This window comes from Microtus ochrogaster, chromosome 5, assembly GCF_000317375.1.
Source record: "Microtus ochrogaster isolate Prairie Vole_2 chromosome 5, MicOch1.0, whole genome shotgun sequence".
NCBI classification, from domain to species: domain Eukaryota; kingdom Metazoa; phylum Chordata; class Mammalia; order Rodentia; family Cricetidae; genus Microtus; species Microtus ochrogaster.
In genome coordinates this window covers 11454694-11471342 of record NC_022012.1, presented here as the reverse complement: position 1 = coordinate 11471342, position 16649 = coordinate 11454694, and positions in this window count along the sequence as shown.

The window sequence follows — 16649 nt, the reverse complement described above, 5'->3', positions numbered from 1 at the left end:
ACCGAATTCAGGCTTAGAGGCAAGATCAGTCCTGAAACTTTAGCACACACTTGCAAAGGGGTAGCATCTGTGGAGTGATTTTCCAAAGGTGGTTGACAAAGAAGAGCCTGTGAAGTCACTGTTGGACAGCCTTGATGGAGAGAACCTGAACATCTGATAACACTGACTCCTAAAGCTGAGAGGGCATCCTCCTTCAGATGCCAACTCATCCATGTTATGCAGTGAGTGTGGGAACAGTAAAGAAATGAATACAGAAGAGTGGGCCACCTACAGACCTGGGCTCACTAAAAGTCAGGACCTTCTCGTTCATTTCCACACAGAAGGAGTTGTCATGGGATAGAGACACTTATTTCATGTTTTCTGAATTAATTAATGGCGGAAATCTGAGGGGAAAACTGCCTGGGATGTTATGCCAGATGCAGGCTCAGCACTTCTGAGTGAGACCCAGGATTTCCCAAAGGCTCTGTGTTCCAGAAAGCAATTTGTAGTCTGGGTGTCCTGGTCGCCTAGTCAGTCTCTAGGGTATAGCAGACCCCTCAGCAGAGGGTAGGCATATGCCTACATTGCAAAGCGGTGCTTCCTCTCATTCTAAAATCTGAGTGTGAAACGAAAGGATTTGACAGCAAGTGTTAGGACACTGTATGGCTTACACAGTTAAGAACATAGGCTGAAGGACCAGACAACCAGATTTCAAAATTCAGTGGAGCCACTTTCTAATTGGGTATAAACTTCAGCAAGTTACTATATTTCCTTCTTAAATTTACCAATTTTTAACCAAGGATAATGATAGTTCTGCTTAGATGATGCTGTAGGACATTACACTACAGAAAACTTGAAAGGTATTTAAGAGACTGTGGTTCTATAAATTGTGTGTGTGTGTGTGTGTGTGTGTGTGTGTGTGTGTAAGAGAAGGGGTGGGATCAGACTCTAAACAAGGAAGTCAGTAAAGAAAAGCTATCACACATCACACAGTTTCCTGGGATTTGTTAAATAAATTAGATACTAGCAAATGGCTTGCCAAAGAGTTGCTAGAAAAGGTCTTTAGTGTGTGTCAAGTGCGAACTCAGGGCAGAGGAAGCCAGCCATGTGAGTGTCTGGAGTAATGGGGACTGTATGAACAACACAGACAGAACTTTTAGAGGTGGGGAGAAAGGAAGCCACAGTCTTATTAAGCAGGGTAATAGCTTTTGCTTTGGTTTTGAACTTGTGGGGCATGTGTGTGTGTGTGTGTGTGTGTGTGTGTGCTCAAGCATGTGCACAGGTAGAGACCAAAGGTTGGTGTGTTATGTCTTCCTGAATTGCTTTCTGTAGAGAGCTGCGTGGAGCCACACCTGATAATCAGTTCCTAATATTGGCTAAGGCCTGATCACGCAATGATTGTCAGCTGCTCGCATATGTGTGAACCTATGGGCAGTGCCCACCTAACAATCCGGGGTTGGCGGCCCGTGCCTTTTTAAGGGCTGGGAGAGATTTGCTCAGAGAGAGAGAGAGAGAGAGAGGAGAGAGAGAGAAGAGAGAGGGAGAGAGAGGGAGAGAGAGAGAGAGATACAATTGTTAAAAAATGGTCCTGAATAAAACTGCTAGCAGGAAGAGCTCCGGTGTTGCGTCATCCTTGCAGGTCGAGGCGGGCGTGACAGCTTTCCTCTTTATTACCTAGGGCAGCTTCTCTTTCTGAGCCCAAAGCTCACCAATTGGTTTTACCCGACTAGCCAGTTAGTGTGGTGAATCCTTTGTCTCTGCTTCCCTATGACTGAGAAATAGACATGCCAGTGTGCCCATTGGGCTATACATAGATGCTAAAGATCTAAATTACAATCTTGGCTGCCAGTTAGCACACAAGTGTTTTGTGCACTGTATTCCCAATCGTGTGTGCTACGATGTTAACATAATGGGAAGTCACCAGAAATGTTTGAACAGGGAAAGACCGGATATGACTTGGAACTTGCAGGTCTCCACACTGGTTCTGTGAGAGAAGAAATATGACCTAGAGTAGAACCAGGGTGCATTATTGTAGGATATCAGCCACTTCAGAGAATGGATCACCATACTGGATGAGAACTGATGGAGAGCCTTGGAGTTGGAAAGAATGTGATGTTTGACTGGTACTAGAGTAGAACTAACCAGACCCTTAAAAGAATCCATTAGCATCTATAGTATCTGATACTTCATGGAGCTTAGGAATAAGGTCAAAAAACTAATTACAAGCAGTGTCTGCCTTAGCCCTCTTGTGTCCATATTGCCTGAAAACACATTCATCAAAGCCCAACACCACACTTCTGTGCAGGTACCACAGCATATTCAATGTCTCTGATTGTCAGGGTCCTGACAGGAAATAGAATCACATCCAGACTTTCATGAAGAGCTTATCTACAGAAGCATGGGCAAAGTCAAAAAACCTGAAAGAAGTTTGGAAAACCCAGAGACCAACAACAGGTGGAATCCACTGCCACTCAGAGCCTGTACAGAAGGGGACGGAAGGAACACCAGCAAGGCCCAGTGGAAGCCAGCACCTTGTGGGAGACAGCTGAAAGGAAAGAGATCCCAGAGGGTTTTGCAGCTGCTGAAAGGGACAGCTCAAAGCCAAAGGAAGGCAGTAGGATTGCACCCTCCTCTGTATCGGCGTGAATAAATGCAGGCAAATATTAAAGAATATAAACAATTTTAATGATTAAATAAAACTTACAGAACCAAAGTTCCCGCGTAGCACCGGAGGTAGGAAAGAAAGAGAGGTGCGCAGCCTCCAAGGGCTCAATTTATCAGTCAACAACCGCCCCAGGCAAACCCGCCCTAAAGGGGCTGGCTTAACCCTACACTCCTCTGACACACATCTCCAGCAACTGCCTTCTACTAACCAAAGGCAAGAGGCGTCCTGACTGTCTAGGCTGTGTGGTCCTTCATCCAATCTGTTACTTTCCCAGGGCCATAGCCAGAAACATGCAAAACATAGGGCTACACGTGTTGGGAAGGTAAAGTATACAGAGCATAAAAGGAATTCAACATGAAAATGTCACAGGAGGGAGAGAGTAGCTTTATACTTGCTTTGGAGTAATAATATATTTTTCAGCTCAGAGACACTCCAGTCCAAACTATTCCTTACAAAGAACATTGGATATACACTCTGAAAGTGATGATCTGTTGTTTCTTTCTTTTGTTCCTCACAGGGAAGTTAGCGAAAAGGGTACAGAGAGTGATTTCATATCCTATTGCTTCTAAAAAAGAAGCAGACACTTCTTCATTTTAAGATGTTTGTTGTTAAGGACTGAAGGGAAACATACAGGGACAACACAAAATAACCACCACAGGAAGCGATAAAACTCAGTGCTGACCGCTGTGGCCATGCATCAGTGGTACTTGTATCCCTCGTAGACTAAATGGAAGCCTCTGTGCACATATGGAATCTGCCTTGTGCTTTTACATTTGTTGCCTAGGGCATTTTGAGATAGACCCTTGTAGCACAGGCTTGCCTCAACTCCTTATGTTCGTAAGAATGTTAGTAAACTCATAATCTGTCTGCTTCTGCCTTTCAAATTCTGAGATTATGAACTCCTCTGGTTTTCTCTATGGCTTCAATCTTTTCCTATATCTCTCCTACTTCATCTGCAATTATCCAAGCACACTTTACTTTTAGCATAAGCTAATTATGTCCCCATGCTTTAAGGAGACAGTGTGACCTAGAGACATATACCTCTCCTAACCACAAAGCTAAAGTAACTACTGTATCAGGAAAAAAGTCTGCTTCATTTTCCAGAACTTTAGCCCTCTTGCCTGTACCACCATTCTGTCTGACTCCTTGTTCACCCTACCCCAACATTATACTCCTGTGGAGGTGCAGATCACAGCCTCTCAGGAGCTCCTGGCTTCTCCTGGAAGAGAATTCAGTGCTAGTCATATGTCCTGCCTCCACAGTGCTTTCTTATCGTCTCAGAACTCTGGAGCCTGTGTGCACAATAAATCAGTGGCATTTTAAGCTCTCCCTGTGGCCTCGATTACTATGCGTCTTGTTGCAGCTTTGCTCTGCCGATAACGTTTATGACTTCACCTAAATTCTTAATGCTCTGTCTCGGTGCAAAGAAATGGGATTTTTTATGAAAATGTAACTTTTAGCTTAGCCCACCAGACAATTGCCAATATGCTGTGCAAGGAATAAAACAGCCTCCAAATGTCATATTCCCTCAAATTTAGCTCTGAGATAGTCTAGGGCCTTGATTATAAACCCAATGAAGACAGATCATGTCTGCTTTGAATATCTCTGCATTCCCTATAGCCCATCACTGTGCCTGTCATCAAATTAGGGCTTACCAAATATTTGTTGACTATTGAATAGCACACTGTTTTGCAAATGGTATTTTCAAAGCACCACTTCCCCTGTGCCATTTTATATGCTAACACAGACAGACAGACAGACAGACAGACAGACACACACACACACACACACACACACACACACACACACACACACGAGAGGGAGAGAGAATTAGTTCACACTCACACATTAATAATTCCAGTGCAATTGAAATCAAATGTAGCTCACAAAAAAGCAAAACACAGTGTCTTCAAGACAACAAAGTTTAGATTTGTCAATGGTCCCAAGAATGCAACTATTCTCTGACCCCCAAAGCTCTTCATCTATTGATCCAAGGTCGTGAGAGCTATTTTCTAGCTGCTTTCTCTCCATCACTACAGAGCTCACTCAGGTCTCTTGCATTGCTGCCTTTATTCATCAAGTTTCAATTAGGAATGTTGTGTGACTTGTCCAAGGGAGCCATGAACAACCACCTATTCATTCACTGATGACAGACCAAAAAAAAAAAAAATGATTTCGCTCAAACCTAGCTTAATGAACCAATAAAGTTAGTGGTTTAACATATAGGAGCAGAACTGACTCTAAGGTGGATCTCTAAAAATTCCTTCAGCCAGAACAAGGCCTCACAAATGCTGCATGCTTGAGTGGCATGCAGTGTCCAGGCAGCCCCACTGAGGAGTGTCTTCTCTTTAAGTGCTCATATATCTATTCTTCCCAGATATCTCTTAAGTCTTGTAGCTTTAGTCAGTTCTCAGAATTCCCCCACTCCTCCAGGGGTACTGCCACAACATAGAGGAAATAGTTACACATCAGTATGGAAATTGTTTCCCAAAACACCCTGACTACATGATTATGTGGACCACTCCGTGGTAATCTCCAACATACCTTGGTTTCCAGCTTATCGTGGCATAAAGGTTTCCAGTGTCAACACCGCACTCCAGGCTACCACAAGGCCAAACTCAGGCAGATCCACCCAGATGTATTACCATCCCCTGCACGCTAATTATCACTGCTTATTGTTATTTGTATATTTAGTTTATGATTAGAGCATCCAAATCTTGACAAGCACCCAGTCTTACAGTCCGTTTCCCCATGTGTATCTGTTGCTCCAATCAGAAATACTGACGAGGTTTTGGCCTCAAAGCTGTTTTCTGCTGTTGTTGTTTTGTTGTTCTTTTTCCATCTCAATTTGTCAGAATAGGTGTTGCTTGGAAAAAAAGAATACAAAAGTGAAAAATGATTAAGCTGAGACCTTGAAAGCAAAATTCTTTCCCCGGCCCCCAAACATATATTCAGAACTCAAGATCAAATGCAACTTGCATCCTGGCTCTTGGATCTTCATGACGTTCTTCAGTGATCAGTCAGTCATGACCACAAACCCACATCCTTAAAGGAAGCACATGCTTCCTCTGCAGGGCAGCTCCGCTAATGGACAGCAGTGGTGGAATAAATCTATCACCACTCATGCTGTGGAGCCACTGCTGTACATACAGGAGGTGAGGCGTTTGCAGCTATTTTAAGAAGAAAAAGTCAGGCCTGATGACAAAGCCTATAATCCCCCTTACATCAGGAATATGGTAAATTGAAAGCTCAAGACCAAATTGGGTTATAGAATGTGTTCCAGGCTATCTTGAGCAACATAAAGAGACTCTGAATCAGAATTTTAAAATAATAGAAAGACTACCTAGAGAGGGAGAGCCAATTTTCTTCAGGGATACAGCCCCCTGGAGCATTGCTCGTGCTTCAGTGAATGACCTTACGATCAAGGGTGTATTGGCATCACTAACTGGATTCAGAGGATGGTTTAATAAGGGAACGGTAGTGCTGTGGAGAGATGGCACAGAGTTGAGCACTTGGAATTCTTTTCCAGAAAATACCAGTTTAATACCCAGTACCCACCTGGTACATCAAAACCATCTGTAACTCCAATTTCAGGGGATTCCATGCCCTTTCTGACCTCCATGGGCACTGCACATACATGGTGACATGGTGGACACACATATATGCACGCAAAACACTCACTCATACAGGCAAAATAAAAATAAAGGATACACACTCACATATAGTAGAAAAAAGAGTCTTGAGGTCACTGAGGGGAATCTTGGAGGAACTGAAAGAAGCACTCAGGATAGATATGATCAAACTGCAGTGCATACATCTGTGAAATTAAAAAATAAAATATTTTATATAAAAATAAATGAAAACAGCAATAGAAATGCTTGGGTTGTAGCCAGTGGTTGAGTACACACTACCATGCAAATTGTCAATAAAAGAGACAGAAATGCAAAGAGGGAAAAAAGAGAAAATCAAAAGGAAAACCTTTGCACCTCTGTGTTGTGTGCGTCTCGATATCTAAGAGCACCAATGTCCACTGTTGCAGCTGGTTCTCGCCAGATGCCTGTGAAGGAGACAGGACAGTCTCTCCTTCTGCATACAAAGATGCTGAGAAAGCAGCAAAGTGTTGAGGGCTTGTCTAAAAGGTTCTAGTTCCTGAGTAACACAACTGGGCAAAGGGCAGTCATTCTCAAAACGTCCTGGGGAGGAGAAAGGATTGAAAAGCTCCTTCCAAACTCAACCCTGAGACCCGCACATGGGCTCCAGCATCATTTAAAGTAACGATTTCCACCAGGGTGACCAATTTTCTGGATCTTGACTGTTCTACACAGACAAAGTCACCTTGACAAGGAAAGGCTGCAGAGTGTCAACTATGGGCTCCTGTGCACTGGAGAGAGCTCCTGTCCTTCCCCACACCTCAGTGTGGAGGCTGCTAACCTGCTTCCCGTCTCTAAGATGCTCATGGCATTTCAGAACCGCGTCAGCAAAATAACTGCTAATTTTTGTAGTTTCCTTATATAATATCTTAAAGAAGTCCTCCTTGTAAACCTGCAGGTTTTCAGTCTCTGCCATTTATTAATGTAAATTATTTTCTTGCCTGCCTTTGATATGCTGTTGTATATCTTCTTTGTAACAGAAATTCCTGTAGGAGAAAATTATACAACTTTCCCATGAAGATACAATTTAATAAAGCATAAAACGCTGAACTCTCAACTGTTCACAGCTACATAGGGAATTCTTAAAATCCACTTCGCCAGGCAGAGGCTCCATGGCAGTGCTCTGCGTGTATCTTGTTGCCCAGGGGAACAGCCCACACAAGCTACAGATCCGCATCGTCTGGGAGGCTGTTGAGTTTGAGACATTAACCCTCTTCTTTTTGTGTAACTCTTCTGGCATTTAAAAACAGTTTTGTGTATGGATTTGAGATAAGAAACAGAAAAGTCCCCATGCTGTCAGTAAAAGGTGTTTGCTCATTTGAAAGGCAAAATAACCAGAAGTTACTTGGGCAGCAGCCGCATTGACTCTGGTGACAGGGAACAGAAAAGAAAAGCAGAAAGAGATTTTTGGATTCAAAAATATCTATATAAAGAAACCAGTAGAGATTTGGGAGCTTGGCCAGAACACCTTATATTAATATTTAAATTTGTCTTTGAATAGCTGAAAACCCAAGAGAGAATATACCTTAATAAGAATTCCGAAGTTTAAGGACATGTGGCAGCCAGAGCGGCCTTCACTCATTCACACGCTCTTTCCATGGGGGGAGAAAGAAGAAGAGAATATCCAAGAGTAGGGAAACCAGGATGTAAAAATGGAAGCCGTTACATTTGGGCAAAAATGCGGAACTGTGAGAAGTGAAGTCCATAACCACCCTTAGATTCAGAAAACTGACCAAAGGATTGCCATAATTCAGGAAAGTTCTTTGCCTCATTATTTTTAGGTTTTTACCACAAAGGGCACTAAAATAGACTAAAATTAGGTGGGAAAGAGCAGAGAGTGGAATCCAATAGAGCTCGCAGGCAGCTCTTGTTGCCTGTGGCACCAGAATTCTACAAACAGCAGATGGTTGGTCTCAATTGCTAATTTCCCTGGATGGAGAGAAGCCTAGGAAGGAAGTTAAGCTCAATTCTGGGTATGTATGACATCTTACTGAAGATAAATACATGAAATACATGCATACATTGGAAACGAATCTTATTTTATGAGAAATAAAATGCATGAGGTAAGTTTTGGCGCCGTTTCCACCAAGCGCATTTAAAACCACCCTAACGCCACCACTAGTCTCCGCTGTGGCTGCTCTTGACATCTCGTCTGTGTTTACTACCTTCTTGGAGAGCTACGGTATGAGCCATGCTCGACACATAAGTGCGTGTGTTCCACTGCAGCTCAAGATCCCAGGAAGAACTTTACAGAATATGCATTCATCAGAACAGAAATATGTGAACGCCAAAAGAAGGAAATAATAGCCCCAATTTACAACAACAAAGAATTGCACAGCTTCCTGAAAAGCCGCCAGCGCCACAGGAAGGACTCAACTCTCCTCTGAGCCCTGCAGCCTATGAAAGGCAAACTGTCCAAACTAAAGATTTCTTTTCCTCCCCCAGAACCTATATTTCACTTGAACTTCTAATTGAAGTTACTGCCTTCAGAATGGCAGGAATTCATTAGCTTGGGAAAGCTGTGGCTGTTGGTGGCAGGTACCTGAGAGAAGAGAGGAGTCATTGCCTAAACACCAGTCAGGGTTTAGGCCTGGCTTTCTCCGTATTTTTCAAAGGCTTATGATTTATTAATATTTGCATAATGCATCCACCATGTGCTAGACAGTCATTTAGCTGAAAATTTTTAAACTGTCTAATAATATTATTTAAGGAATTATTGAACCAATACTGATCAAGCAAGAATCAAAATGTGTACTTTCCAGAATTTTAACCAAAACTTAAGCTGGGCACTTTCCTTTTCCTTCTCTGAGATCAATCCAGTCCCAAAGCTATTCTTTCCCATGTGCCTATTCTCAGGGCCTCTGTGGGGAGCCAGCATTTTCTGTTTCCAAACCTGACTACAGAGCACTGATCTAGATGGAAGCAAAGTGGGTTCCATCACCAGCATCGCTCGCTCACTGAACAGTGTGGGAAGTGACCTGAAGGCTGACGTCATTCAGCCTCCTGGAAGAATCATGTCGTCATCTTTACTGCCACATAGTCACCTGGCACCTGTCCTTCAGGATCATACAGAACTGAGAAAATAAACCGCCATGCTATCTTTTCACAAGCACAGACTCTTCCAGTATACTTCATGCCATCAAAAGCAGCACTCAGCAGACTGTCCTGCTTGCTGAATCACTTTCTGGCATCAGCCTATTGTCATAGATGCACCGTTCTCATGTGTCTTGTTTTACATTGATTCACTAACAGTTGCTAAAGTCCCATGAACCAAGCCAGGCTCTGGGGGTCAGAACCGTGTTCTTTTACTACATGTTTGTATGTCTGTAATGAAAAAGCTGCCCAAGATTCTCTCATACGCACAGTCCCCAATTCCATACATTTCCCCTTTTACTATTTTTCTATTTTAAATTCTTACTTTCCAGCATAGGGAAAATTTTTCCTATAAAAGTCTGGATACTATTTTGTCATTACGCTTTAGTTAACATTTGTCTTTATTGGCTCAACCTCCTATTCTGGAAATAAAGAGCATCCTTTAACATTTTTCCTTAATTAAAATTCACAGAAATAAGCTATAAATACTTTTTTTTGGTAGGGGGGTTTTGAGGCAGGGTTTCTTTATGTAGTTTTGGAGTCTGTCCTGGAACTCACTCTGTAGTCCAAGCTGGCCTCGAACTCACAGAGATCCATCTGCTTTGTCTCATGAGTTCTGGGATTAAAGGCGTGTACCACCAACAACCAGCAATAAATGCTTTGAAAATAATATTATAGATATTTCATTTAGAATGAATTAAAATTCATCGTCTGGAGCTGTATTACCTGGTATTGAAGTCTTGTTCACCCAGAATTTAGCTCAGCACATTACTGAAGTGTCACAGTCTGGACTGAGAATATAATGGAGATGCCTCCAGTACAAGGAGCACAGAGCTTGATGTGACTCATACCCCTCTTGCCTTCGCTACTGCTCTCTTGCTGTGAGAAGACACTAGGCCCAAGGCAATCTTATAAAAGCAATCCTTTAACCACTGGGTTTCTTACAGCTTTACATTTATGATCAGTATGGCGGGAAGCAGACAGGTATGGTGATAGAGCTTTAGAGGAGAGTCTTAACTCCTGATCTGAAGGATCTGAAGGCAGCCAGCAGAAGAGAGAGAGATAGAGAGAGAGAGAGAGAGAGAGAGAGAGAGAGAGAGAGAGAGAGAGAGAGAGGAGACTGGGGTTTGGCATAAGCTTTTGAAACCACAAAATCCACCCCCAGAGACACACTTCCTTCAACAAAGCTCCACTTCTGACCCTTCTCAAACAGTTCTCCTGACTTACTATGAAGCAAGCACTCAAACACATAAGCCCCTGGGGGCCAATCTCCTTCAGACCACCACATTTCACTCCATAGTCCTCATTGGTCTGTAGTCATCATAGTGTAAATTTCATTTCATTTAACTTCAAAAGATTCCATAATTGATAATAGTCTCAACACTGTTTAAAGGCCAAAGTCTCTTCTGAAACTTAAGGCAATCTCTTAACTGTAACCCCTAAAAAAGATAAATAAAAAAGCAGATCACACACTTTCAATGTACAATAGGTCATAATATAAATTATCAGGCCAAAAGGGAGGAAAGTGGGTATAATACTGAGGAAATAATGGACCAAAGCAACTGCAGGGGAAATTCTCTGCAGTTCTGTCTGATGTCCAAGGGCTTAGATGACCCTTCCCTTCCAGCCTTGCTGACTACAGCATACTTCTCCTTGTCTGGTTCTACAGCCTGTCTGAAGCTCCTCTTGGCACGCATCCCAGAGCTCTGGCACCTCCAGCATCTTGGGGCCTCTAAGGCAATCCAGGATCATCTTCACAGCTTCACGTGACGGTCTCTCTGGGCCTCCATGCAGTAACTTCCCTGTCACAAACCTTGGCTCAGCAGATTTCCTTACCCCTGTAGGAAGAATCCTCAAGCCCCTCCCTGTGTGATTCTGGACTAGAAGTCCAGAATCACCAGGCAAAGACTGCCAAGATCTTCTGTTTGAGGGTGCTAGAACCTGCCCTCCCCGTACTTGAATTGCATTTGCATAAGCTTTCCTTTATTGATGGTTTTCATTGCTGCTTAAGCTGTACTTTAACTCATTTCTCTAAGGTGGAAGCTTAGCTGAGTGGGGTCTTGTCCTGAGGATACCACTCCCTTTGTTCCATTTTAAATCAAGCCTTTCTTTAAACTTTGCCTCTCTTTGAATATAAGACTTGGTTCCAATATTGAATTTCCAGGTGGTGACTTTCTCTCCAAACAGTACATTTTGTATTTCTCTTTGCCTTACTTCATTATAGATCTGTGAAAGAGAGGTCAATAACCACATAACATAGCCAATAGCAGGTTGTCTTGAAATTTCACCAGATAGTGCCATTAATCCATATTTCTTCTGTTTAGCCTCTAGGAGAAGTTTAGGACAAAGGCTAAAAGTAGTCACACTGCTTGTCAAAATATCATAAGAATAGATTTTTCAGTCACTTGCTACCAGTAAACATCTCGGGTCAGGTTTGCATAGTCCACATCATCCTTAGCACTACTGTTTTCCATGCTCCTGCTAGGATGGTTCATTATGACTTGATTAATGGGTTCAACCACTTTCTATTACAAAGTCCTGAAGTCTTCCATATTCCTCCAAACAGCAGCATAGCCAACATGTCACATCAATACCAAACTCCTGGTACCAATTTCTGTCCTAATTATTGTTTTATTGCTATGAAGATACACCATCAAGGCAACACTTACAAAAAGAAAGAATTTAGTTGACAGATTGATTATAGTTTTAAGGGGTTAGTCCATGACTTTAATGACAGGAAGCAGACAGGCATTGTGTTAGAACAGTAACTGAGAGCTTCAGATTCTAATCCACAGGCATTTGGCGGAGAGAGCAATTGAGCCTAGTATGAGCTTTTGAAACCTCAAAACCCACCTTCAGTGACACACTTCCTCCAACAAGGTCACACCTCCTCCAATAAAGCTACAGGTCCTAATCCTCAAACAGGTCCACTAACAAGAAACCAATCATTCAAATAACATGAGCCCATGGGAGTCATTTTCATCCAAGGCACCACAGCTAGCAAACATAGAACAGTCTGGTGTACATTGAATAGCTCCTCCCCTTCATCACTGTGTGTTCTTACTCTGCACCTTGCTTCATTAAATCGCCTAAAGGAATTCTCAGTCAATAGTGATGTCTGAAAAGTTCCTGATATTCCTAAAATATCTTGCATATTGACAGTTGTTTTAAGAAATGCTTTAAATCCATTTATCTAATAAAATGGGTCAAAAGAGCCTAGATATTTATCATTAAATTAATAAACAGGTAAATAAAATGCTTTGTACATAAAAAATACAACTGCATTCACTTGTAATCAGAATGATTCTGCATACTTTTTGATATTAAGAGAACTTCATCACTCGTGGTCCTGACTTCCTTGCTCATGTTCTCCCTCCTTCTGCTCCTCATTTGGATCTTGGGAGCTCAGTCTGGTGCTCCAATTTGGGTCTCTGTCTCTATCTTGATCCATCACCAGATGAAGGTTCATATCCAGGCAGATGACTATATGTTTTTCTTTGGGGGGGGGGGGGACTGGGACTGAATAAGCATGGGATGAAACCGGACTTTCTGAACGTGGCAGAAAATGAAGGCTGATGAGAAGCCAGGACAATGGCACTAGGTTTCGATCCTAATACATAAACTGGCTTTGTGGGAGCCTAGTCTGTTTGGATGCTCACCTTCCAGGTCCTGGATAGAAGTGGGAGGACCTTGGACTTCCTGCAGGGCAGTGAATCTGGACTGCTCTTCATTCTCGAGAGGGAGGGGGAATGGAGTAGGGGGGAGTGGGAGGGGGTAGGGGTGGGGGTAGGGGGCAATGTGTACAAGGAGGGGGAGGGAAATGGGAAACAGGGAGGAGGCAGAAATTTTTTTTGCAACAACTAAAAAAAATAAAATAAACAAAAAAAAGAGAACTTCATCAAATTCAGAATGAATAACACAATGGGTTCTGTTATATGTAGAAAACAGAGGGATGGGACTTCTTACTTGAGGAGATGTGGAAGATATTGAGAAGTACAGAGATATGCAGAGAATGAGAAAATACATGTATGAACATCATAAGAACATGCCCCACCCACAAACAATAAACTGCTAACAATCACCGTGTCTTGAACCTACTTTTGTTAGTTATCAGGTAGTTGTAAATGGTGGCAGGTAAGTGTAAACATTTTGTAGAAAAAGATGAATTATGTTTCTCAAATTGTTCTAAATATAATTCAGAATAATAATCAACACATTTTCCTCATTGCTCTCCAGCACAAATGCAGACATCTTTCTTTCAACATCTTGGCTAGTGTAGTCTAAGAGATGATTAACTGAAAAATAGATAAATACATAGAGCTCTAGCTAGATGATAGATAGCTGATACACAGATAGATGGTAGATATTGGGCTGTGAGAGAAAATGAGGTTTAATATAGGCTAATGTGGTTTATAGAAAGAGAGGCTCAGAACATGCTCCACTAAATGGAGTTTATGATCTACCATTGGTCTGTAATACCCACCTTCAAAATAAGTGAATCTGGTCTTGTGTTTTCTTGATTCTGATTAAAGATATATTGGTTTGGGTTTTCTGTTTCAAATGTATATTCAGAGAAGTTTCATAAGGAAGAATAGGCTGCAAAATCCAAAAAGTCTGTTCAGTAGAAAATATGAGCAAAAAACAGAGCTAAACAGAAACAAGCGGAAAAGCAGACAAAGCAAATGGCAAGAGAGCACAAGCTCAGCCCAACAGATCTGAAACCAGGACCAAACAACCCAACTGTTTCTCATTCACAATACTAAGAAGAGAATCAACTGAAGAGGGTAACAGTAAGGAGTGATGGAACAACTAGAAAAATAGATAGGAAGCAAGTGTGTTGATGTATCAAAATCTGCTCTATTAGAATGCCAGAGCAAAACTAGTGACAATAATAAAATACAAATGAGACAGTGATAATTTTTTTATGTGAGGTGCTATATAAGTTGATTCCCTATCAGTGTTCACTGCTGTATTAGCCATCCTGACTTTAGTAGCTCTAGCAAAAGTCATTGATACCTCACTGTGTCTATGTTGTCAGAGACCCAGGGGCAGCAGAAGTGTCTGCATCAGAATCTGTCTGGAGTTTGCTGTCTGTTGTTGACTGTCATGTGTAAATCCTTCATGATGGCCTCCGAAGTGGCTTGTTCCCCTTATTATCAGGTAGCTGAGGTCCTTACCCAAGAGCCATGATGATGCTGGCTGTCCTCCCATGTGGATGCAGTCCCTGGAGAATGACTGACAGGAGTATAAAGGGAGTCAATTGTGTTTAGAGACCAGTCCTGAGCCCATATCCTATCAATTGCATCACATTCTTCCAGTGAAACAGAGAATTCAAAAACAAGAGGAGAACTTACAAGGGCATGAACAATTAGAAGCAAAAATCACCCAATAGCAACATGAAGCCTTTAACTGTAATGATGCTTGATATGGACAAATGATATGAAATAGAAAATCACAAAGTAGGCTTCTGAAAACCAAGAACATGAAAAACTACCCATGATGGTTTTTAAAAAGCAAGTGTTTTAAATATGTGCCTAATTATCAAGAGCTAAAAGTCCAAGATCAGAAGATAGCAGAATGGGGACAAACAGCAACAATCCAAACCCCTGAAAACTCAGAGTCTCTGACTAGCTGTGGGAAGAAAAGGATAGGTGATAGAAATGCAAAGGAGAGCCACAGTAGATTTTGGAAAGTGGGAGTATATAAAAAATCAGGAAAATAATTTATAAAAGAAGTAATAGACTCCACCTTAGAGACCTGTTTGTAGTGGAAGCAGAGAGGAAGCCCCCATGCCTCTGCCCCATGAGAGAAGGAGCATGTGATGGTCTCTAGGAAAACAAAGCAAAACAAAACCCTAGGAGAAAGAAACCCAGAAATTTAAAAGGAGAATCTCCTTGGAGCCCATGAGGGAGCTGAGTGGATAATTGGAAGGTACTTACAACTCAGGAAGGAACCATTTCTGAAACAGGCCATGTCAGCAAATTGCTCAACCAGAGAGAGCAGGGAAATTGCTGCTGTTTAATGCCCAAAGCACGGGCCCCACCCTTTCTACCTACTCTGCAGCTTACAGATCACATGAACATGAAAGTTGCAATGAATCCTGAACCTGTGTAACATGAGGGCCTGCTTTTCTCTCCGGCTGCCCGGCTAGCTTAGCCTTGAAATAATCATACAGAAACTGTATTCATTAAAGCACTGCTTGGCCCATTAGTTCGGGTTTCATATTAGCTCTTATAACTTATATTAATCCATTATTCTAGTATATGTTAGCCACAAACCTGTTATAGCCTCAAAGACAATTTGACTCCCATGAGAACTGTGGATCACTGGCTCAACAGCAAGCTGTATCGTGGTTGAAGCAGAATCCTTCACATCAAAGATGAATACAAACCCTTGTGTGCATCTCCTCCTGTCCCTGAGTCTCTGGCACTGAAATCTGTATGTTGGATAATGTGGTCACCCAACACAGGAAGCCAGAGAGCAAGCTGGGGCTGAGCATGAGGAGCTATCCACCAAATGCTAGGAAACACAACACAGGCCTGACTCCCAAGCACGGAAATCTTCTGGGACAACTTACATAGAACTCCAGAGATTCAAGACCACATTTTCAACTGTGGGTGACAAATGACAGCTGATAGAATTAAAAAAAAAGTACATTTGTCAACAAGGGACAAATATAAACTGAAGATGATATAACCATTTTTATTCTACCTTTAATAATTTAATTTTTAATTTTTCTTTGGTGTTTTCAGCAGTGTGTTGCATTATGGGTTTTATCCACTCTGAATGGGCTATTGTGATGATTCATTCTCAGCCCCTACTACAACTTCTAATACTGCTAATTCACAGGCTTTCCCTCTCATCCTGACAACTTCCTCTTCTGTCATTTTCCCCTTTCTAGATTTTATCCACTCAATAACTAACACCCTAGCTTTGAAACATTATAGCTAACGTTTATCCTAGCTCTGTCTTTTCACTTTATCTGGGTATAATTGACTCATACAAGGATTTTTTTCTGTGTTTCCATACTAAGGTGTTTGTGAAGACAAGATTTATGTTAACTTGACATACACTATAGTCATCTGAGAGAAAAAAAACTTGATTAAGAAAAAGTCAACCGAGGTCCCCAGTTAGCTCCCTGGACAGCTGAGGATAAAGAACCTGAAATGACCCTATCCTATAGCAACACTGACGAATATCTTGCATATCATCATAGAACCTTCATCTGGTGATGGATGGCGTTAGAGACATAGACCCACACT